Consider the following 25,015-nt stretch of genomic DNA (forward strand, 5'->3'; position numbering starts at 1 on the left):
GAGAAACCTTTAACTGCAAGTCGTTCAGTTTTAAGGACCTACTTTAATTGTTTAAAGTACTTTGATGAAAAAGTACAGAATCCATTTTATAGAAATCCTGGGCATGTGTGCAAGTGAGTGTGTTCATTAGCCTTACTGATCATAAGCCATTCTGATTTTAGTTATAGGAGGAAGAGGATGTAACCCTGATCACAATGTTCTATTTAGTTTTATAGAAACTTCACAGAATAGAAGGAACATCCCAGAGCATTGAAAAATACCACAGCCTGGAGGCTAGAGACCCGGATTAGAGTGGTACTTAACAGCACACTATAAAGAGAAGGAAAGGTCAGGTAAATTGTTAGGGAAAGGTTGATTTTTACCTGTTCTGTTTATGTTTTTACTTGGCACCAGATTCCAAAGAAGTCTCAGCGAGTCACAGATTATTTCAACTCTTCAGCAGATTATTTTGCCTCATTGGAACAGTCCAGCCTGAACTGCCAAGATATGCCTTCCCTGGACCGGAAATCCCTTGCTCACTTTACCACTGGATTCAAGCAAGCCTAGCTGAAGACGGCTGTAATGTCAGAAACCGGCCCTAGGAAGATTGAATTCGGTCCAGGGATGGCATGGCTTGGCAGTTCGGGCTGGACTGTTCCCATGAGGCACAGGGTCAGACTGATTTGCATATGGCCATGTCTGAACTGGGGTGGCAGAGTGGGCTAAAGAACGGTGATGGATTAATCTCAGATCTGTTGACTGGATGTGAGTATTTGATTGGTTCATATGCTCCATCCATCACCACCCCCTTTTGTACCGCTTTGTTCGCCATAAGTTGGCAGGGCATGCTCAGACGTGAGTCCCTTGCTCCCTTTGCCACTGGATTCAAGCAAGCCTGGCTGAAGACGACTGTTATGCCAGAAACCGGTCCTAGGAAGCTTGAATCCGGTCCAGGGATGGCATGGCTTGGCAGTTCGGGCTGGACTGTTCCCATGAGGCACAAGGTCAGACTGATTTGCATATGGCCATGTCTGAACTGGGGTGGCAGAGTGGGCTAAAGAATGGTGATGGATTAAACCCCGATCTGTTGACTGGGTGTGAGTGTTTGATTGGTTCAGATGCTCCATCCATCACCACCCCCTTTTGTACCGCTTATGAGATAACAGCATGATAATCTAGAAGATGTATTCCTGTGGGCCACTCCAAAATATGAATGCCATGTTTTTAGTCATTACTGTCCACAGCCCATCTCTGTATATATTATTTGTTGTTTACATGAGCTCAGGCAGTTAGCTAAAGCTATATGTAGCTAGATCTAAAACTTTCAGAGGAGTGCTCAGAATAATGGAAAGTCAGTAGTATTTCTACAAAATAACATTTATTAGAATGAAATTCAATAAAATCCTTCATAGGCCTGCAGGCCGACCATGGCCTTGCTCAGAAAGGGACTTTCCCTAAGCATTTGCAGTTAGGACACTTTCAGAGGATAATTGAGTGAACCATTGATGTGGGGACTGGGAAAAACCAAATTTGATATTAATTGTTCTGCATGGATGCCAGGTAATGATGAAGATATGAAGGCCATATGAGCAAATAAGAGCTATATAATATTAGTGGATCTGAGTGGCATACATTCAGGGGCATATTTACTAGAGGAGTGACAGAGCGTGGCGTTAGCCTCCTTGGCTTAACGCCAGGCTCTGCAACTTCTGAAACACAGGGCTGCACCATATTTACATCAATATGGTGCAGCACTGAATTTCCCCCTGTGTTGGCGCTAAATATAGTAGCCTAGCACCAACGCAGTCACCCTTGCACCATAGTGCAAAGGTGTCTGCATTGGGGTGAAGATTGTTTATGTGCAGGAAGGTGTCCCTTCCTGCACATAAGCAATCCTTAAATGGTGTTTTGAAACTTATATGTGTGCTAGTTAATGCAGCACACATAGAAGTTGCAAAACATCCTTCTTTCGTTGATTGTTTATGTGAAGGAAGGGATGCCTTCTTCCACATAAAAAAAATCAAAGGGCTTTTGCTGTTTCTATGAGTGCTGCACAATTCAGCACACATGGAAACAGCAAAAACTAGGAGAAATTAAACATTTCTCCTTGTTGCGCCTGTTTAAGACCAGGTTTCCTCTCGTGTAATTTTGGCGCTGCCGCATATTTACGCCGCCCTTGTAAATATGTGTCCGCATCAAAATCAATGGGTGTTGGGCACCCACTGTAACACCCATTGCCCACCCCTTTCTCGCTAAGTAAAAGGGGGCTTTATTTACAAGCCAGCGTTAAGCCACGTTAAGTGGCTTAATGCTGCCTTGTTAATAAGGCGAAGCAAACATCGCCACAGGAACATCACTAAAAGTGACATTCATGTGGCAATCAGGTCTTGTAAATATGCCCCTCACTTTCACTGCCCACTATCTTCTAAGAGGATCTCAACGGCACAAAATGTATCGCTTCTGTGCAGAGTCATCTTAAGTATTTTGGGGCAAAACATATTTTGAGTGCCCCCGACAACATGAATTTTCATATCATTTGGAAGCCCACATGATGCCAGACAATGCTAAAGTACATGTAAAATATGAACAATGTCATACAAAAGCAGTTGAAATATGTCTTCCTCTGCACCCCAACATTTCTTAAGATGACACTGGGTTTGAGAAACAGAAATAGAGGTATCAGTAGGCTTAGCCAGAGAGAGGTTTAGATAGAGAAATAGACTAGACAGAAGTCAAATACAGAAAAAAAGGTCTGTTTCCAAGGGGTCTCAGACAGTGGGGCCCTGTGCATTTACCTACTTTTTCCATGCCTTAAAATGTCTCTGCTTCTGTGTGCAACATATGTACTCCACCCTGACAGGTTAAATAGGATGCACCAGTGAGTAGTTAAAATATGTGCTTCTTGCTGACAAACACTTGGAAACATGTTCTGGATATGAGTTTGCATAACTTTGTCTGGAAAGGAGCGTTTCTTGGGCGCACTCACAGTTGCATCTGAGCATTAGAATTCGTTCGTCGTCAACAAAGAGGGAGTGTGATCAATGGATCGAACGGGCACCGATTACCACCTCAAAGGGGAGGTGGAAGGTCCAGTTACAGCGTGTGCCCGTGTGTAGAGTACTCAAACAACAAGCGGGGTTGCTGAACTGTTCCTGATAGGAAAGAAGAAAAGAGGGTTGGCTGTACCGAAGGGGTATATTATCACCCTTGGGCATCCATTAGGTTGGACATGTTTGCCTCACACACCCCGAGGGATGTCATGCTTCATCATCGGCGGTTGCTCCTCGTCGGGGAGGCGGTGCAATCCCCGACGGGCTCACCTCAAAGAGGGGCTCTTTAGCGGAGATCTTTTTGTCCAGCTGCCTGTTGATGAAGTGTGGGTATGTGGGCTAGGGCAATAGTATCCTAAAAATGAAAAAGGTGAGGTTTAAAATATAGTAGAGGGTCCCGGAAAAAACTTTATTCTGGAGGTCCTCCTACTATTGTTAAAAAGGGGGTGTAGTTTAGTTTGTGAGGTCACGGAGAGTTACGTGCCGTGTTTCAAACTAGACTAATGTGATGGTCGGTCAACATGTTTCTCGCTTGGGCTCTTCCCGCGATTCTTCAGGACCTGGTGAAAGTGTGGGTGGGGGTTAAAACAAGGACATGCTAGTGTCATGAACCTAGTGTGTTACCTCAGGGGAATCCTGTGCCTGAAGTATGGAAATACAAAAAGAGACATTAATGCAGGTATCGTTACAAATGTCAACAATTGAGAATGGTATCAGCCAATTTAAGCATCTCAGTGCAGTGAAGTGGAAGTGGTGTGTGTGAAGTCACACATACGAACATGCCTGTGGTGTACGGAGAGTGTGTAGTGTAGTGAACACTCTCATACCTATGTCCGTGGTGTTTAAAAACAGTGGTTAAAACCTGTGGTTAAAAACACAACCGCTATCTCTGGGAGAGAACTCTAATCAGGAAAAGGCAATTACTGACGCGGTAAATATCAGACTCACCTAAAGGTCTTGGACTAATAGCCACCTGAGTAATCGGCGGGTCGGTACAACAGAAGTTGCCTATAGTTCAGGCTAGAGAAGGAGAACTAAGGTTATGGAAGTTCTGGGTATCTTATCCTACCATACTTGGCAACTCGGGGATTGTCAGATCTTACCTCAAGTTATCCGTGTCCGTGCTGAGTCACCTACCCATCACCGCCGAGCTCGAATAGGTAATGGACTAGCGGGGTGTGGGCTATTTATAGGTGGACTCGTCATAAGTAGGCGTCGGGTGACGCCCTCTGTGTAGGTCACGTGGTAACCAAGGTGATACCGGCCATGATGGAGTGGTGTACTCAGTGTTTAAACAGATGTGGGTTGATACAGTGACAAGGGATTAGATGTTCACAGTGAATGCCAGGGAATGTCCTCATTCAGTCCTTGTCTGTCTGTAGAGAGGCGGTGTACCCACCTTTGTTCTTTGCGGAACAGGGCGTTTTTTGGGCAATTGGGACTTGCCTCAAGGATCAACCAGTGTATGCAGTCGGCGCTGTGTTGTTTCTCAAGATAATGTTTGCACATCTTGGTGTGTGACTTTTTACACCGAAAATTGCTGCGGTGTTCAGTGATCCTTGTCTTAATTGTGCGTGTAGTCATCCCAATATACTTGAGACCACATGGGCAAGTTAGCATATAGATGCAGTGAGTGGTATTGCAGTTCGTGTGCCCCTGGATAACCCACTTGAAAGTGTCGGTGAGCTGTATTGTTTTTTGGGGAGTAGTGTATTTACAAACCCCACAGTTACCGCATGGGTAGTGACCGGTGACTGGTGGCATGTTCCATAATGTCTGTTGGGAACTTTTTTTAGTAGTCTTCGGTCTCGTGTGGATCAATATGTCCTTCACGTTCTGTGACCTTTTGAAAGCAAACCTAGGTTGTTCAAAGGATATATCCCCTGTGTTGAGGATTCCCCAGTGACGTTTGATGGTGTTTTTAATCTTAGTTGACAATGGGGTAAATGTCGTCACACAGGTTATTGGTTGATTTTCAATGGGTAGTTTTTCCCGTCTCTCTAGGAGTGCCTCTCTGTTGTTATTTCTTAATCGCTTCTTCGCTTTTGTAACCTCTCCTTTAGGGTAGCCTCTGTCTAGTAGGTTTCTAGAAAGGATGGTTGATTCCTTTTTGTAGTCTGCAACATTGCTACAATTCCGTCTAATCCGAAGGAATTGCCCAAAAGGTAGATTGTTCCTTAAAGCTTTGGGATGGTGGCTCTCAAAATGTAGGAGGCTGTTACGGTCTGTTGGTTTCCTAAACATTGTTGTCTGGAGTCCACCCTCTTTCAGTTGTACAGTGAGGTCGAGAAAAGCAATCTCTTTGGGCGAGGAAGACATAGTGAACCGAAGATATGGATTGAGTGAGTTAACCCATACAAAGAAGGCCTCATGTGAGTTGGGACGACCCGACCAAAGGATCAGGATATCGTCAATGAAGCGCTTCCACATTATAATGTTTGCTGAGAACGGGTTGGATTGGTGGTGGATGTATTTGTCCTCAAAATCGGCCATGTACAGACATGCCACTGACGGGGCAAAGGTGCTGCCCATCGATGTACCTTGGGTCTGGTGGAAGAATTGACCCTTGAACTCAAAGAAGTTTTCAGTGAGCGCAAGAGTTGCGCATTCCATAATGAATGACGGTGGGGTGTCAGAGTCCCACTCCTCCATCCTTAGGCGTGATTCGATTACCTCTAGAGTGGCCCTCTGTGGGATGTTGGTATAGAGGGCTTCAACATCTAGGGTAATCAAAAGGTCAACTTGGTTAGCATTCTCGATTGAGTTGAGATGCCGTAGGGTGTCGGCCGTATCCTGAATGTAGGAAGGGATGCGTTTAACCAAGGGCTGGAGGAAATGGTCGCAAAATTTCGACAATGGTTCTAATACCGAGTCGATACCAGAAACTATAGGTCTCCCTGGGACTGGTCTTGTCCCTTTATGAATTTTTGGAAGTGTATAGAAGTAGGGAACCCTAGGGTTCTTTTGGTTCAAAAATTCTGCCTCCTTCTTACTAATCCAACGTTCACATTCAGCGGTTTCCACCAGGCCTGCGATGGTTGTTTGCAGGCGAGGGGTCGGATCACAAGGAATGGGGGTGTAGTACCGATTGTCGTTAAGTTGCCTTAGACACTCAAGCTCGTAGTCTTTGGTGTTCATTAAAACAGTGGCCCCGCCTTTATCAGCTTGTTTTATAGTGATGAGCGGGTCGTCTGCCAATGTTTTAAGTACCTCCATGTCTTTCCGGGAGATATTAGAGTGGGTCTTTTGCCTATCCAGAGTCTCGATGTCTTTCAGTACCGCCTGTTCAAAGGTCAGGACCTCATTGGGAACCATCCCATTGTGGGGTGTAAATGTCGACGGGTTATGTAAACCTGAGTCTTGTGCTGGTTCTTGGGGTTTTCCTTCAAAAAAAGCCTTAAGTCTGACCTTTCTGAAGAAAGATTGCAATTCCCTGGTCTGGTTGAACAGGTCGATCTTTGGTGTAGGGACAAAGCCCAGTCCTTTTTGGAGAACTTGTTCCTCGTTCTCGGTCAGTATGCGATCCGAGAGATTGACCACGAGGCTCATTTTGGCCCCGACCTGTTCGTGCTCCGGGTGTCCATTCCGTGGGGGCGTGTGTCCTCCCACTGCACTTTCTTCTCGGTGGCGTTGCCTCGCTTTCGCCCGCGCCCTCTGCCCCAACCTCTGCCTAAAAAAGGGGGGCGTGCTGACCCTTGGGGCGCAAAGAAAGGTGGGTATTGTGGTACAAACGGTGGCTGAAATGGCTGGAAGTGAGGATATTGCCAAAATGGGGGACCCATTGGTTGCCCTTGGTTTGGATAGTTCTGGTAACTGTGGGGGTTCTGTTGTCCCCGCCCTCTACCTCTTTTGGCCCTGGGTGGAATATTGGTTGTGTCATTGTCGTCACTACTTTCAGAGCCACTGTTGGAGCCTCGTCTAGACGAAGTCGTGCTGGAGTCTGAGTTGTAGTTGGTTCCCGGCGGGACATAATCGTCCTTCAGGTACGGGTAGACTTTCTCCTTGGAAAATCTTTTGATATCCTTCTGGAGCTTAGCCACTTTCTGATTCATTAAGTATTCCTTGTGCTCTGCCATTTCCTTATTCAGTTCGGCCAATTTTGTTTTGAAGCCTGTGTTCTGGCCTGTGGTCTTTAGTGCGGCCTCAGCTTCCTGAATACGGACTAGTAGTGCGTCTGCTAGTCTTTTCGCAGTGTTGACAATCAGAATCAAGAGATCGTGGCTGCATTTCCATGCTATCTGGGACCACTCGATCTTGAACTGTCCATCTTCCCAGAATATTCTTGGGAAGTTCTTCACTATTAGGCCATTTGGGGCTATTTTGGCTTTAAAGTATTGTGCCATCATAGCTCCATGTATTGTGATCCTGATCCATTCTCGTTTCAGGTCCGATAAGGTTTGCCACTCAGTGGTGTTACTCCCGGAAGCGGTTTCAACATCTATGCCAAAAAGTGATGGAGTTCTCATAATAGCAGCTGCGTCTTCTTCACCAAAGCTGAGCCCCTGACCTTCCATTGTGTACTAGTCAGGTGGAGCCGGTGAAGAGAAACAAAGAAAGAAAGAGGATAGGTTACCCAGGATGGGTAAACCAAGTAATTCACCGTTGTGGGAGTTACTGGTTGGGGGATATGAACAATCTCACCCACCGTTATGTAGCTCCCACGGTTTACACCGTGCAAGAATCGTCATCAACAAAGAGGGAGTGTGATCAATGGATCGAACGGGCACCGATTACCACCTCAAAGGGGAGGTGGAAGGTCCAGTTACAGCGTGTGCCCGTGTGTAGAGTACTCAAACAACAAGCGGGGTTGCTGAACTGTTCCTGATAGGAAAGAAGAAAAGAGGGTTGGCTGTACCGAAGGGGTATATTATCACCCTTGGGCATCCATTAGGTTGGACATGTTTGCCTCACACACCCCGAGGGATGTCATGCTTCATCATCGGCGGTTGCTCCTCGTCGGGGAGGCGGTGCAATACCCGACGGGCTCACCTCAAAGAGGGGCTCTTTAGCGGAGATCTTTTTGTCCAGCTGCCTGTTGATGAAGTGTGGGTATGTGGGCTAGGGCAATAGTATCCTAAAAATGAAAAAGGTGAGGTTTAAAATATAGTAGAGGGTCCCGGAAAAAACTTTATTCTGGAGGTCCTCCTACTATTGTTAAAAAGGGGGTGTAGTTTAGTTTGTGAGGTCACGGAGAGTTACGTGCCGTGTTTCAAACTAGACTAATGTGATGGTCGGTCAACATGTTTCTCGCTTGGGCTCTTCCCGCGATTCTTCAGGACCTGGTGAAAGTGTGGGTGGGGGTTAAAACAAGGACATGCTAGTGTCATGAACCTAGTGTGTTACCTCAGGGGAATCCTGTGCCTGAAGTATGGAAATACAAAAAGAGACATTACTGCAGGTATCGTTACAAATGTCAACAATTGAGAATGGTATCAGCCAATTTAAGCATCTCAGTGCAGTGAAGTGGAAGTGGTGTGTGTGAAGTCACACATACGAACATGCCTGTGGTGTACGGAGAGTGTGTAGTGTAGTGAACACTCTCATACCTATGTCCGTGGTGTTTAAAAACAGTGGTTAAAACCTGTGGTTAAAAACACAACCGCTATCTCTGGGAGAGAACTCTAATCAGGAAAAGGCAATTACTGACGTGGTAAATATCAGACTCACCTAAAGGTCTTGGACTAATAGCCACCTGAGTAATCGGCGGGTCGGTACAACAGAAGTTGCCTATAGTTCAGGCTAGAGAAGGAGAACTAAGGTTATGGAAGTTCTGGGTATCTTATCCTACCATACTTGCCAACTCGGGGATTGTCAGATCTTACCTCAAGTTATCCGTGTCCGTGCTGAGTCACCTACCCATCACCGCCGAGCTCGAATAGGTAATGGACTAGCGGGGTGTGGGCTATTTATAGGTGGACTCGTCATAAGTAGGCGTCGGGTGACGCCCTCTGTGTAGGTCACGTGGTAACCAAGGTGATACCGGCTACTACTAAATTGAGAAAAATCCTAATTTTAAGACTTTCGGTATTCACAGAAGGCATTTAGGCGTCCTAAAGTTAGTAGTCCTAACTTTACTACTACTAAATTGAGAAAAATCATAATTTTAACACTTTTGGTATTCACAGAAGGTATTTAGGCGTCCTAAAGTTAGTAGTCCTAACTTTACTACTACTAAATTGAGAAAAATCCTAATTTTAAGACTTTCGGTATTCACAGAAGGCATTTAGGAGTCCTAAAGTTAGGAGTCCTAACTTCTGTGAATACTGAAATGAGTAAGTTCATTCTGTGAATACCAAAAGTAGTAAGTGCATTCTGTGAATGCCAAAAGTAGTAAGTTCATTCTGTGAATACCAAAACAGTAGTAAGTTTAGGATTGAGTCTTAAGTTCATTCTGTGAATCGGGCCCATAGATTACAAGTTGACAAACAATAAAAAGAAACACTCCCATGGCACATAAGAACTCATTAGGGTTAATATACTTGATGTCTACAGATATGAAGAACAAATAATGTATGTCCGTTTGGTCCTCTATTTCTGAGAAAAATCAAGGTTTTACACCTAGGTCTTAAAAATCCCAAATTAATTGTAGTGGCAATCCCAAAAATAATAAAGGGCCTGATTACAAGTTTGGCAGTCATGGTACATCAGTCAAAACTGCATCTGAATCACCGCTGCATCATTAGCGGTCCGCTCACCCTACTGCAAAGCATACAGTCACACAGAAAAAAGACCGCCGTGGTCCCACTGTGGTCCCACTGTAGCTGCCAGGAAATCTCGACTGCGACGGGATTGGCCAATGCATCTATCAAAGGGTGGACCATCAGTATTGCCACCAGCCCAATTACAATGTGCCTTCCCGCCAACGTGACTGTGGCGGTCCAACCACTACATCTGAGCCTGCAGAAAGGGAAGGATATAAGGTTGTAACTGACCTGTACTTAGCTTCACACGTCCTGTGTTCCTGCTGGATGACATTCAAAACTGACATCGTTGTGGATGCAACTGATGATAAGCTATACTTGTACCCGTTTCCATGGACTCCTCAGCAAATAGATGCCCAGGTATTTACCTGGCAAGGGGTTTGGGATCCTTGGGCCAAACATATTTTGTGGGACCTGTTCAGAATAGCTCTGAATTTGTGAGCCAATTGCAGCTTTATGATGCCGTCTTCGGCCAGGTCACTGACACTGTACAGGGGCACTCTACCAAAGTCGACATATGTTTAAATCTCATAATCAGGGATAGTGATGTATGCATTAAAGTGTGCCACACAACAGCACCTCTTCATCAATATTAAACCTATTAATCTCTGTGACACCCTCACATTGCTCACATGCTAGGCCATATTATGATATCAAAAAAACAACAATATAGATATGTCTTGAAACAGAAACACACTTTCACTGCTAAATCTCTGTAATGTACTTTCACACATCACCCACATTCAATGGCAATATCAGGTAAATGATTTCCAAGTAATCCGTGTGAGAAGCATTCAATGGCCACAATGTGAATACTCCCTGCAGAATAGGTATGCCTCTACCAGGGGGACCCCTAAAAGGCTGAGCCCCTTGGCCACAATCCACTTTTCACATGCCTCAAAACCTCTATGTGCACAGGGCCGTGGTTTGAACTATATCAGGGACAACCAATAGCATAGCAAAGTGCCATGCATGTGCGGAATATGTGTACGTGCAAGTCATGAAAGCAAACACAACAATAACAGCATTTGTCACACATTTGGATAAAGTAGGTGTAAGCTATACACACAAAAATGAACTCATGTCCATAAAATGTTTACAAAGATATGACAATTTAACACCCTCCATGACTTAATAAACAAATATCCAACTTGCACACATCAAACACATGTCCAACCGACATTATAGGGAGAAGTCCAAGCTAAATGATATTGACATCGGCCAAGCCAAGCTGAAATACTTATCATATGAAATACCACCCAATGCAATGTCATCCCCAATTGGAATTCATTCCACATATCCATCAAATTAACATTTCCCCTTGTCTTGTGTGACTCCAGCATTGGTTCCAAGGTCAGATCATAATAACCACTTCAAATAGATCATCAATAAGGATGAAACAAACACAACTGTAGTCACACATCCCAAGTATCCAATAACATCAAATAGTTCGAAAAGTAATGGCAGGTCTAATATATTTTAAACAAAGCAAATGTTAAATTTTTCAAAAACAATTAGATGTAGTAAACCAAAGGCCAATGGCCAGTCCATTTTCACATTGTTTGGTCCAGCACACTTCTGTGCCATTAAACGTGCCCTTCATGACACTGCCAGGGGAACCTCCCCAGTAAGGGGCATCTCGTGAACAGTCCAAGCACCTCAATGATGTCACTTGGGAGGGGTGGGTGTGGTTTTGGGAGGGTGGTCCTGACTTTGAGAGAGGTGTCCTTGGTTTTGGGAAGGGTTTTGGTCTTCTTAAAGGTATGCCTGGGTTTCCTGGTGGGGGGATCAGGCTTCTCAGGGGTGGATTTGTATGTGGAAGGGATGGGTTGGGTGTGAAAGGTGTTCTTTTGGCTTTGGTGGGTGGGTCAGATTTTACAGGGCTAAGGGCAAGGGCAAATTAAATGCTTTCTGAGGGAAAATAGGCAGGATGTTTTGGAGAGAGTATGGGTTGGGAGGTAGAGGGAGTGGAAGTGTAAGGTGTGGGTGGGTGTGTTGTTGGTGCATATGTCTGATATATCTTGTTCATGTTTTTGTAGGTGTCTCTTGTATGGGTGAGTGTGGGTGTTTGCATTTTTGTTGGTGTGTAATGTGGACATTCTGGGGATGCTGAGGGTGGTGTGCAGGTGTGATGTGTAGTGGAATGCTGGGGTGGTAGATATGTCTGTGGGTGCAAGAGTGGTGTCTGGGGGAATGCTGGAAATTGGGGTTGGTTCTGGGGGTGTGGGTGTAGTGTCTGGGGGAATTCTGGGGGCGGTGAATGGGTTTGTCAGTACGAATGTGGTGTCTGGGGGAATCTTGGGTATTGGAGATGGGTCTGTGGGTGCAAGGGTGATGTCTGGGGAATGTTACAAATGGGTCTATGGGTGCTGGTGAGGTGTCTGAGGGAATGCCGGGTGTTGGGGATGGGTCTGTGGGTATGAATCTGGTATCTAGGGGAATGCTGGGGAATGTGGATGGGTCTGTGGTTGCGGGTTTGGTGTCTGGGGTATGTTGTGAGTGGTTGCGTGCGTTTATCTATTCTGGTGTTTCTATTTGGGTGTGCTGCTTTGGTCTGTTGAAGTGTGTTATGTTATGTTATGTTATAACAATTTATTATGCGCACAGCGACTCCAGCGAAGGAGCATCCCGGCGCAGAGACACGGAGCAACATAACACAACAGGGAGATAATGCCTCAGAAAGAAGGCTAAAACAGGAAGGTCTTGATGGCTCTACGGAAAGACAACAGGTCCTCGAGCAGCCGGATTTTCAACTGGGAGGGTGTTCCAGATTAACGCAGCTTTCACCCTAAAGGAGCGACCCCCCATCCTGCTGAGCCTAAATCTGGGGACAACAGCAAGGGCCTGACCTTGAGATCGGAGGTTGCGGGTGGGGACAAAATCTCAGGGCCTATGCCTCTTAGGATTTTGAAGGTCAAACACAAGACCTTAAAAAGAATACGCTTCCTAACCGGAAGCCAGTGCAGGGAGCGGAGGACATTAGCCACCGGGCAAAACCTAGGTAGGCCGACAATGGCTCTTGCCGCGGCGTTTTGCACCCGCTGCAGACGGGTTAACTCAGCCTGGTTAGCCCCAGCCAGCAAAGAGCTTGCGTAGTCTAGACGGGAGATGATGGTTGCCTGGACTACAAGCTGTCTGGTAGGGGCATCGAAGAATTTAAGCACTGGCCTTAAACCTCTTAAGAGTCCAAAGCAACAGGCTGCAATTTTTTTGGTGTGCCCTATGAATGTGTGACTAGCGTCTAGCCAGACCCCTAGATTCTTCACCTCCGACACCGGGGTCGGCGTGGGGCCCAGCTCCGAAGGCCACCACTGATCGCCCCAGAGCTCCACTCCCTTCCCGACAACCATAACCTCTGTTTTTGTGGCATTAAGCTGGAGACAGTTACCTGTCAACCAGCTGGCCACCGCCTTCAGTCCAGACTGAAACCTGGGGGCATCCTGTTCCGCATCCCCGCTGAGAGTAACCGCCAGCTGTGTGTCGTCGGCATATGAGACCAAGGTTAGGCCCTACTGCCTTGCGACATCAGCCAGCGGTCTCACGTAAAGGTTGAACAGCGTGGGACTCAGCGAGGACCCCTGCGGAACCCCCATGGCCAGAGGCTGGAACCTGGACTTGAAGGGAGGGATGGCAACACAGAAGGAGCGGTTGTCTAGGAAGGAGCGGAACCATTGCAGCGCCTGGCCACCGATACCGATCTCTTCGAGCCGCTGAAGGAGGATGCTGTGCGATACAGTATCGAAGGCGGCGCTGAGGTCTAACAAAATCAGCGCCGCCGTCTGACCAGCATCCAACCTCGCACGGAGATGTTCCACCATCACAAGAAGGGTAGTCTCCGTGCTGTGGCCAGCACGGAAGCCATTCTGTGTGGGATCGAGGGCATTGGACCGGGCTAGATGTTCAGACAGGGCCAGATTGACATGGGCCTCTGTCAACTTAGCTGGCCAGGGTAGCAGCGAAATGGGACGATAGCTTTCCGGCTTAGACGGGTCAAGAGAGGGTTTTTTAATAATCGGAGACACCACCGCCTGGTTCCAGCTGGTGGGGACTACCCCCGTCTCTAGGGAAAGATTGACAAGGGAGCGTATAGCCAGGCGTCCCAAAAAGGTCTGGTCTCGAAAGAGGGCAGGCCTCACTGGATCAGATGGAGACCCAGATTTAACTTGCATAGCAAGTTTGTCAAACCCTTCCAGGGTGAGAGGGGGAAATGAGAGCAGAGTGGTCTGATGAGGTGTCTCCTTGGGGCTACCCAGCCCATTGCCAGTACTAGGGAATGTCCGAAATATATAGCCTGGACTTTTCCCAAGAAATAGGAAGCGAGGGATTCACAGTGTGTGACAGAGCTCTCAGCCGTAAAAGTAGACCGCTTAGACATAAGATCTTTAACCGCCTTTAAGATGGCCTTCGACGGGTTAGTGCTGTTCCGGAATTCCTCGGCATAAAAAGCCGCTCGGGCACGACAAATGGCCCGGTGATAGAGCTTGACGGACGCGGCATATGCAGCTTTTAGCTCAGCCCCATATGTCTTCCGCCAAGCCCTCTCCGCCCGTCTACAGGCTCCCTTCAGGGCGCGCAAAGCGTCATCATACCAGGGGCTCGACACACGAGGATTGATCTTCGTCGTTACAACAGGTATCAAGGCGTCCAGAGCCCTAGTGAGCCAAGAGCAGAAGAGGTCATACCCCTCTTCTACGTTGTTCAATGGGCCCAGGGGTTCCACTGACAGAAGATGGTGAAAGTCTTCCAGCCTGAGTTTATTCCAGGGTCTCCTGGGTACCCGTTTGGCTGAAGAAGTAGAGGTAGTGGCTGACATAGGGCAACAGATGGACACCAAAGAATGGCCAGACCACTCTACAGGAGCAATCGACGTGACTTTAGCCTCTGTCAGATTGGTGAAAAAAGGGTCAAGAATATGTCCCCCGGAATGAGTAGGCTGGGAGACCAGCTGAGAAAGTTGAAAGGCCTCTAAGTCCATAAGAATACTACGAGCTGTCAGACAGGATGGTGTGTCGAAATGCAGATTTAGATCGCCCAGAATGGAAAAGTTGGCACAGTCAGGGACCAAGGTGGCAACAGTGTCCGGGAAAGCATTCCTGAACGCCACGTCACTGCCCGGCGGACGATACACCACCATCCCAGAGAGTGTAAATTCTGGGCTAACAGAGACTTTAAAAGAGGCACTTTCACAGCCAGCAGTCTTAAGGATGGTCCACACACAGGAAAAACTAGATCTCACTATCAGGGCTATACCCCCCCCCCCTCTAGATAGCCTATTCGCAATGTACATAGAATAGCCGGGAGGGCATACAAGATTGGGGATGGCAGTGTCGGCTTCCTGAAGCCATGTTTCGGTTAAGGCAAAAATATCCGGGGCTTCATTCTCAATCAGATCGTACACATTCTGCTGATGTTTCAGGATAGACCTGACATTAAGATTCATAATCCGCAGTGAGGAAGGTAAACCCCTGCTAAGCAGGGCGGCCGAAGAACTACGCCGGGGGAGAGGCAACGGGGGGTCAAGCACCAAACCATTGCAAGGGCAACGGTAAGGACCGCATAAAGGATGAACGGGCTGTAGAGTGCAATGACAGCTCACCTTGCCGATGGAATACAAACGCTCCCTAGAGTATGTTAGCATGGCGGCAGTGCTGGGAGACACAAGCAGCCCAGGGCCCGCCACGTCCCGCGCGTCCTTAGCGCGGACAGGCGCAGATGGGCAGGACTCTGGCACGACTCCGGCCACGCGAGGACACGCCCGCTGCGCGATCCCGCTGCGCTAGAGGAGGAGCATTAAATACGCGTTCCCCCGCTGGCGTATGCGCAATGAAGCGCTGACAGGTGTAATGGCCCACTCACCCCAAAGCAAGATGTCCGCCACCCAAGGAACCAACCCGCCAAGCCATATGTGTGCGTGCATATGTCTGAGTGTGCGTGGGACAGGTATGGGAATAGGAAATTTGGATGGGGAAGAGGCAGGAGGTAAGGTGGAAGTTTGGGATAGGTGGAAGACTGCATGAGGGAGGAGGCCAGAGAATAAAAGATCTCTATAGGACAGACATAGCACTGTGGATGCCTTCCAGGTAGGTCACCACCTGTTGAAGATGACTGCTTTGCCCCTGGGTGGCATGCAGTAGCGCTGTCTGACCCACAGAGATCTTTCATAAGAGGTCAATAGCCTCCTCATTCAGGGATGCGGGGGAACAGGGGCAGGGGCTGAGATGCCTGGAGTGAATGAGACAGCTTCTGTCTTTGGGAGCGGGCCCAGTTAACTGAGTGGGGAGCAACAGGGAGGGTGGAGATGGAAGGTGGGGTGGCAATCAAGGATGATGTGGGTACAGGTCATATGTGTTCTGTCACCACTAGGAAGTGTCCACTGGAGGTCAACTCTGAAGATGATGACATTGAGTCCGCATCCTCCATGGCACTTCCCTCACCCTTTGTGCCACTGGCTCCCTTGAGGTCTGTCATGTCACAATCAGAGCCACTGTGGCCAGATGCTTCTCCAACCCTGTTGGCCCTGTCTCCTCCACTTGCCTGGGACGCTGCTGAAATGACATTTAAAATAGGTTTATTGCATGTGCCAGAACACACCTGGTAGCAACATTGATCACAGAACATTAATAAAGTGTAAAGAAGACTCCAGCTAAAAGGTCCACTATAGTGGCTTCAACCTATGTCCCCTGTCAGAATCGTCTCATGAAAGCTGTATGCTAGGTTTACTGGAGACAATCTGGCCCAAATAGCTGGGAGTATTGTCTACAAATATTCAACACAAAATTAATCAGCTAGGCCTAGGGAAATCCCCAATCGAGATTGGTACTGGCGAGAACACCATTCTTATATTGCATACCTGTAAGCCAACAAACCATTGAAGGTTGTTGAGGCTCAGGGAATCTCCATTACATGAAGAGATGGTTTAACCTGTGTCCTAATAGGAAGGCATATCACAGTACCTTTTTATCTCACAAACACAAATTCCATTGTATTACTAAGGATAGACACTCACATATGATCCCCACATTTCTGCATGTCACTTTCTGATGTATGTCAGCAGTCAGTGAATGAACCTTGGCAAATCAACATGTACAATTCACATAACTGAATACTCCCACATCAATGGCATGGAAATTCACATTTCGAGAAATTACTGTAAGTTTACCTATCATCTCCTGCATTGCTTCATCAATTGGACCTGACTAATGACATTGAGTAATGGCTTAGGGTATGTGTGACCCATCCACCTACACGCTCCTTTCTGTGGTAGCACATGAACTGTATACCCATCACAAATAACTATTTTCAAATGCAGATTGGTCTACACACACGTTTGTGATGGAATCAGACATGAACCTATGAAGAAACGTAGATCATGTATGAAACAGTAGTGCAGATGATACTACAACAGCTAAAGGTACACATGCCAACATGTAGGCACTAATGCTGATGGCATCAGTGATGTTTGCTATCTCATGTTACTGTACATTCTTCACTTACTAAGGGGAAGTACTGATCAGTGACTGCATCCAAAGTGTACTGTATGCTTTGCTACATGGGGTGGCAGAGTGGGCTAAAGAACGGTGATGGATTAAACCCAGATCTTTTGACTGGGTGTGAGTGTTTGATTGATTCAGATGCTCCGTCCATCACCACCCCCTTTTGTACCGCTTTTGGCCGCCATAAGTGTGGCAGGGTATGCTCAGACGTAAGTCCCTTGCTCACTTTGCCACTGGATTCAAGCAAGCCGGGCTGAAGACGGCTGGAATGCCAGAAACCAGTCCTCTGAAGCTTGTTTCCGGTCAAGGGAAGACATGGCTTGGCAGTTTGGGATGGACTGTTCCCATGAGGCACAGGGTCAGACTGATTTGCATATAGCCATGTCTGAACTGGGGTGGCAGAGTGGGCTAAAGAACGGTGATAGATTAAACCCAGATCTTTTGACTGGGTGTGAGTGTTTGATTGATTCAGATGCTCTGTCCATCACCACCCCCTTTTGTACCACTTTTGGCCGCCATAAGTGTGGCAGGGTATGCTCAGAAGTGAGTCCCTTGCTCACTTTGCCACTGGATTCAAGAAAGCCGGGCTGAAGACGGCTGGAATGACAGAAACCGGTCCTCGGAAGCTTGTTTCCAGTCCAGGGAAGACATGGCGTGCCAGTTCGGGCTGGACTGTTCCCATGAGGCACAAGGTCAGACTGATTTGCATATAGCCAGTGAGTGTTTGATTGATTCAGATGCTCCGTCCATCGCCACCCCCTTTTGTACCGCTTTTTAAAGCCATAAGTGTGGCAGGGTATGCTCAGACGTGAGTCCCTTGCTCACTTTGCCACTGGATTCAAGCAAGCCGGGCTGAAGACGGCTGGAATGCCAGAAACCGGTCCTAGGAAGCTTGAATCTGGTCCATGGATGGCATGGCTTGGCAGTTTGGGCTGGACTGTTCCCATGAGGCACAAGGTCAGACTGATTTGCATATGGCCATGTCTGAACTGGGGTGGCAGAGTGGACTAAAGAACGGTGATGGATTAAACCCCGATCTGTTGACTGGGTGTGAGTGTTTGATTGGTTCAGATTCTCCATCCATCACCACCCCCTTTTGTACCGCTTATGAGATAACAGCATGATAATCTAGAAGATGTATTCCTGTGGGCCACTCCAAAATATGAATGCCATGTTTTTAGTCATTACTGTCCACAGCCCATCTCTGTATATATTATTTGTTGTTTACATGAGCTCAGGCAGTTAGCTAAAGCTATATGTAGCTAGATCTAAAACTTTCAGAGGAGTGCTCAGAATAATGGAAAGTCAGTAGTATTTCTACAAAATAACATTTATTAGAATCAAATTCAATAAAATCCTTCATAGGCCTGCAGGCCAACCATGGCCTTGCTCGGAAAGGGACTTTCCCTAAGCATTTGCAGTTAGGACACTTTCAGAGGATAATTGAGTGAACCATTGATGTGGGGACTGGGAAAAACCAAATTTGATATCAATTGTTTTGCATGGATGCCAGGTAATGATGAAGATATGAAGGCCATATGAGCAAATAAGAGCTATATAATATTAGTGGATCTGAGTGGCATACATTCAGGGGCATATTTACTAGAGGAGTGACAGAGCGTGGCGTTAGCCTCCTTGGCTTAACGCCAGGCTCTGCAACTTCTGAAACACAGGGCTGCACCATATTTACATCAATATGGTGCAGCACTGAGTTTCCCCCTGTGTTGGCGCTAAATATAGTAGCCTAGCACCAACGCAGTCACCCTTGCACCATAGTGCAAAGGTGTCTGCATTGGGGTGAAGATTGTTTATGTGCAGGAAGGTGTCCCTTCCTGCACATAAGCAATCCTTAAATGGTGTTTTGAAACTTAAATGTGTGCTAGTTAATGCAGCACACATAGAAGTTGCAAAACATCCTTCTTTTGTTGATTGTTTATGTGAAGGAAGGGATGCCTTCTTCCACGTAAAAAAAATCAAAGGGCTTTTGCTGTTTCTATGAGTGCTGCACAATTCAGCACACATGGAAACAGCAAAAACGAGGAGAAATTAAACATTTCTCCTTGTTGCGCCTGTTTAAGACCAGGTTTCCTCTCGTGTAATTCTGGCGATGCCGCATATTTACGCCGCCCTTGTAAATATGTGTCCGCATCAAAATCAATGGGTGTTGGGCACCCACTGTAACACCCATTGCCCACCCCTTTCTCGCTAAGTAAAAGGGGGCTTTATTTACAAGCCAGCGTTAAGCCACGTTAAGTGGCTTAACACTGCCTTGTAAATAAGGCGAAGCAAACATCGCCACAGGAATGTCACTAAAAGTGACGTTTCTGTGGCAATCAGGTCTTGTAAATATGCCCTTCACTTTCACTGCCCACTATCTTCTAAGAGGATCTCATCGGCACAAAATGTGTCGCTTCTGTGCAGAGTCATCTTAAGTATTTTGGGGCAAAACATATTTTGAGGGCTCCTGTATAACATGAATTTTTGTATCCTTTGGAAGCCCACATGATGCCAGACAATGCTAAAGTACATGTAAAATATGAACAAAGTCATACAAAAGCAGTTGAAATATGTCTTCCTCTGCACCCCAACATTTCTTAAGATTACACTGGTTTTGAGAGACAGAAATAGAGGTATCAGTAGGCTTAGACAGAGAGAGGTTTAGATAGAGAAATAGACGAGACAGAAGTCAAATACAGAAAAAAGGTCCGTTTCCAAGGGGGTCTCAGACAGTGGGGCCCTGTGCACTTACCTACTTTTTCTATGCCTTAAAATGCCTCTGCTTCTGTGTGCACCATATGTACTCCACCCTGACAGGTTAAATAGGATGCACCAGTGAGTAGTTAAAATATGTGCTTCTTGCAGACAAACACTTGGAAACATGTTCCGGATATGAGTCTGCATAACTTTGTCTGGAAAGGAGCGTTTCTTGGGCGCACTCACAGTTGCATCTGAGCATTAGAATTAGTTCTCAGCCTTATTCTGTGTGGGAAAATGTACAGGTCTGATTTCTACATCTAGGAAAGTTGAGAAAATATGCAGTGCTACCCGGTTATTCCTTATTGCTCATGGTAATGAGGTATATAGATGCCAGACCGCACAAGGAAAAAAAACACCCTACATATTCCCTGTGCACTTTTACCGCTCTCAGATATTGTGGCACTTGTAAACAAGGCCTAAAATCTGAGAAAGTTAATGAATAAATTCAGTAATGAAAAACAGTACAATCGAAACTGGATATCCTTATTACTATTAGTGTTATTGGGCCCGATTCACAAAAGTAATCTGAGACAAAATCCTAACTTTATGACTTTCGGTTTTCACAAAGGGCATTTAGGAGTAGTAAAGTTAGGATTCCTAACTTTACTTCTCCTAAATGCCCTTTTGTGAATCGGACCCTCTATTATTCTTATTAGTAGTAGTAGTATAAGTTGTACCCACATTTGAATTATTGCTGTTGTTATTGTAATCTACTATCATACCTTGCTGAATTTTTTTGATGTTCAATTAATTGGTGTAAAAAAAACTACATAAAAATGACTTTGACAACAGTCTCAGACGAGAAGCTACTTGAATTATCACAAATAGTGAAATCATTGGGGGGGAACAAGCCAGTGCATAGAGTGATGAGCATCACAATAGAGGTGGCAGGTTCAAGCTGGATAAAAGACGCAGTGCTGCTGCATCCCTAGAATCTGGAACCTTCCACTATGCTGCATCTGATTAGCAACGAAGACAAAGTGATATCAGATGGCCGTGTGCAGAATTCCAAATCATATTCGAGACCTTCAGATGGTGTCCATCTGGTGAGATAGCTTCCCTCTTTCTGATTTACCCTGTGCATACAAACATAGATTACAAGTTGACAAACATTAAAAAGAAACACTCCCATGGCACATAATAACTCATTAGGGTTAATATACTTGAAATCTACAGATATGAAGAACAAATAATGTATGTCCGTTTGGTGCTCTATTTCTGAGAAAAATCAAGGTTTTACACCTAGGTCTTAAAAATCCCAAATTAATTGTAGTTGCAATCCCAAAAATAATAAAGGGCCTGATTACAAGTTTGGCAGTCATGATACATCAGTCAAAACTGCATCTGAATCACCGCTGCATCATTAGCGGTCCGCTCACCCTATTGCAAAGCATACGGTCACACAGAAAAAAGACCGCCGTGGTCCCACTGTAGCTGCTAGGAAATCTCGACTGCGACGGGATAGGCCAGTGCATCCATCAAAGGGTGGACCATCAGTATTACCACCAGCCCAATTACAATGTGCCTTCCCGCCAACGTGACTGTGGCGGTCCAACCACTACATCTGAGCTGGCAGAAAGGGAAGGATATAAGGTTGTAACTGACCTGTACTTAGCTTCACATGTCCTGTGTTCCTGCTTGATGACATTCAAAACTGACATCGTTGTGGATGCAACTGATGGTCAGCTATACTTGTACCCGTTTCCATGGACACCTCAGCAAATAGATGCGTTGGTATTTACCTGGCAAGGGGTTTGGGATCCTTGGGCCAAGCATATTTTGTGGGCCCGGTTCAGAATAGTTCTGAATTTGTGAGCCAATTGCAGCTCTATGATGCCCTCTTTGGCCAGGTCACTGACACTGTACAGGGACACTCTACCAAAGTCGACATATGTTCACATCTCATAATAAGGGATAGTGATCTATGCATTAAACTGTGCCACACAACAGCACCTCTTCATCAATATTAAACCTAATAATCTGTGTGACACCCTCACATTGCTCACATGCTAGGTCATATTATGATATCAAAAAAAGATCTATATGGATGTTTCTTGAAACTGAAACACACTTTCACTGCTAAATCTATGTAATGGACTTTCACACATAGCCCACATTCAAAGGCAATATCAGGTAAATGATTTCCAAGTAATCCGTGTGAGAAGCATTCAATGTCCACAATGTGAATACTCCCTGCAGAATAGGTATGCCTCTACCAGGAGGACCCCTAAAAGGCTGATGCCCTTGGCCACAATCCACATTTTACATGCCTCAAAACCTCTATGTGCACAGGGCCGTGGTTTGAACTATATCAGGGACAACCAATAGCATAGCAGAGTGCCATGCATGTGCGGAAAATGTGTACGTGCAAGTCATGAAAGCAAACACAACAGTAACAGCATTTGTCACGCATTTAGATAAAGTAGGTGTAAGCTATACACACAAAAATGAACACATGTCCATAACATGTTTACAAAGATATGACAATTTAACACCCTGCAATGTCATCCCCAATTGGAATTCATTCCACATATCCATCAAATTAACATTTCCCCTTGTCCTGTGTGACTCCAGCATTGGTTCCAAGGTCAGATCATAATAACCACTTCAAATAGATCATCAATAAGGATGAAACAAACACAACTGTAGTCACACATCCCAAGTATCCAGTAACATCAAATAGTTCGAAAAGTAATGGCAGGACTAATGTGTTTTAAACAAAGCAAATGTTAAATTTTGCAAAAACAATTAGATGTAGTAAACCAAAGGCCAATGGCCAGTCCATTTTCACATTGTTTGGTCCAGCACACTTCTGTGCCACTAAACGTGCCCTTCATGACACTGCCAGGGGAACCTCCCCAGTAAGGGGCATCTCGTGAACAGTCCAGGCACCTCAATGATGTCACTTGGGAGGGGTGGGTGTGGTCCTGACTTTGAGAGAGGTGTCTTTGGTTCTGGGATGGGTTTTGGTCTTCTTACACTGGCTCCCTTGAGGTCTGTCATGTCACAATCAGAACCACTGTGGCCAGCTGCTTCCCCAACCATGTTGGCCCTGTCTCCTCCACTTGCCTGGGACGATGCTGAAATTACATGTAAAATAGGTTTATTGCATGTGCCAGAACACACCTGATAGCAACATTGATCACAGAACATTAATAAAGTGTAAAGAAGACTCCAGCTACAAGGTCCACTATAGTGGCTTCAACATATGTCCACTTTCAGAATAGTCTCATGAAAGCTTTACTTAAGTAGATACGCTAGGTTTACTGGAGACAATCTGGCCCAAATATCTGGGAGGTTTGTCTACACATATCCAACACAAAATTAATCAGCTAGGCCTAGGGAAATCCCCAATCGAGATTGGTACTGGCGAGAACACCATTCTTATATTGCATACCTGTAAGCCAACAAACCATTGAAGGTTGTTGAGGCTCAGGGAATCTCCATTACATGAAGAGGTGGTTTAACCTGTGTCCTAATAGGAAGGCATATCACAGTACCTTTTTCTCTCACAAACACAAATTCCATTGTATTTCTAAGGATAGACACTCACATATGATCCCCACATTTCTGCATGTCACTTTCTGATGTGTGTCAGCAGTCAGTGAATGAACCTTGGCAAATCAACATGTACAATTCACATAACTGAGGGGCATATTACCAACAACTAGCGATAATTATCTCTATGTTGGTTTAGCGGCGATATATATATATCTCCTAAGCGATAAAAATCGGCCGGAATACATGAATATCGCTGAAAAGTCAGTGATATTCATGCATTACCGAGCTAATGATCTTAGCCATGTTATCCACCTACCATTGGATAACATGGCTAAGAACTGCTCAGGGGCAGGTGTTAGCTTTTGGAGATATTCGAGCTTAGCGCGAATGTCTCCAAAAGTTGGTAATAGGAGATAGCGATGTTAGCAACTGTTTCCAGTTGCTAACATCTTGGCACGCCCACTTTCCCTGTCATTAGTGATAAATATCACTGACATGCAAAGCGGGGCCCAAGATGGTCGCTATCTCCTACTAGTTGTCGCTAACTGGTGTTAGCGACAGCTAGGTAATAGGGAGATCATTTTATCTCCGCTTTCTTGGCTTTTAAAGCCAAAAAAGCAGATACAAACCCCCTTGATAATATGCCCCTGAATACTCCCACATCAATGGCATGGAAATTCACATTTTGAGAAATTACTGTAAGTTTACCTATCATCTCCTTCATTGCTTCATCAATTGGACCTGACTAATGAATATAGGTCTTATCACACATCACAGTGGTGATGTTAAGTACACAAAGTACAGTACACCACAATCTATGACATGATTGTCCCATCTAGGGACCACAAAATGTTACAACAGTATTCTGAATTCCCTCTGGGAATCAGGGGCACGTTTTAGCCTGTGGGAATGGAAAGGATAGAGTTGAACAGAGTAAAATATATATGTGAGATCATAACCTTTTCCTTTGGTGAGCCACATAACTGGCCATAGAGGGGAAGGATCTCTTTTACCACTTTTTCCAGCTCCTTTGGAGAGATGCAGGGGCACAATCACCATTAGCCTATGGACACAAACACCATTAGCCTATGGCTGTGTCCGGCGTGGATGAAACAGCCCACCGCGCGATCGACTTCCACCAGTGGGGGTAGAATCTGTTTGTCCTATATGCGATGTCAAGCATTCACCGCTTTGGAGGGTGGAGCTACAGTATTGGTGACTGGTAAGTGTATCACCACCACTAAAAATATGTTGTAACATGTTTACAGATATATTACTCCATTACTCTGTAATTTCCTTTGCACAAAAATCAGTGTAGTGCATTACTGTGCATAAACGCTATATTACCACGATTCACTGTACACCACCTGTGACAGTATTTTGTGAGGAAAATTCAATTTTGACAATATGAAGGTGCTCATGATAAATTTTTGGATGTGTAATGCGCAGATTTCTGTTACAGGTCCATATGAAGACCTCAATAAGGATTATAGGTGGTTTTTAAATAGTAGACAATCATTATGTGAATTATCTG

Source organism: Lissotriton vulgaris, chromosome 6 (assembly GCF_964263255.1).
Source record: "Lissotriton vulgaris chromosome 6, aLisVul1.2, whole genome shotgun sequence".
NCBI classification, from domain to species: Eukaryota; Metazoa; Chordata; class Amphibia; order Caudata; family Salamandridae; genus Lissotriton; species Lissotriton vulgaris.